Genomic DNA, 921 nt, shown 5'->3' with positions numbered 1-921 from the left:
GACAATATATATAGCATCACGTATCAGTGTGTGAATGATTGCTTTGCTGTGCAGCACTGCTTTGCTGTAATCTGTGGGGAATAAAAGACATATTTATTCTAGCAGACCAGCGTGTTGACTCATTCTTGTTGCCGATCACCTCCGATCCTATCTAAAATTTCACAAAACATTTTGGCGTCGCGGAACAGGATACAATGGGAGGAGACTGCAACAAAGATGTTTAAGAGGAAAAACAAAGACAACTTGAGGAAAGCTGATGAAAATGATGAAGCTGTTCCATGGTGGGAACAGCCCCATTGCAAAGAAATTGCTTTGTGTTTGCGCAATGGGGGAGGACGGCTTGAGCCGTGGGAAGGTCCCCTGCAGGCAGGGGAACATCCAGTATTGCTATCTGTACTGCGGAGAATTGAAGTCCAGAAAAAGAGTCCCGCTGCCGGTTTGCAGAGGCGCATGTGGGAATGTGCTTGGAAAAAACAACAGGAACACAATAAACAGGCAGTGGTAGATCAGTTAAAAGATAAACAGAGACTGGTCTCTACCAGTCTCTGTTTATCTGTAAACAGAGACTGTAAACAATGACTCTTCATTGTTTACAATGAAGAGTCATTGTAATGGAGTAGCATTTGTTGTTACAGAAACAACAAATGCTACTCCTTACTAATCAGTTGCAACTAATGACTGAATTGGCCGAAAAAGCGGTGGTTCAAGTTGCAGTGTTAAAGAAGGAAAGGCAGTATAAAAAAAACCTAAAAAGCACAAAGATAGGAGAAAATCTACATTGTATCCTGATCTTGCCAATTTGGACGAATACTAATAGGATGATGGTCAAGCCCCGGTTCCCCAAATAAAATCGGTGAACTGGTCAAATAATGTCATCAGATCATAAGTTGAGTTAGATATTGTTGAGAAAATAAATTTAAA

The sequence above is a fragment of the Poecilia latipinna genome, unplaced genomic scaffold (genome assembly GCF_001443285.1).
Source record: "Poecilia latipinna isolate Pla-1442-1.1 unplaced genomic scaffold, P_latipinna-1.0 Scaffold3799, whole genome shotgun sequence".
NCBI lineage: Eukaryota > Metazoa > Chordata > Actinopteri > Cyprinodontiformes > Poeciliidae > Poecilia > Poecilia latipinna.
The sequence above is the reverse complement of the archived record's forward strand: the minus strand, read 5'-3'. Positions refer to the sequence as shown.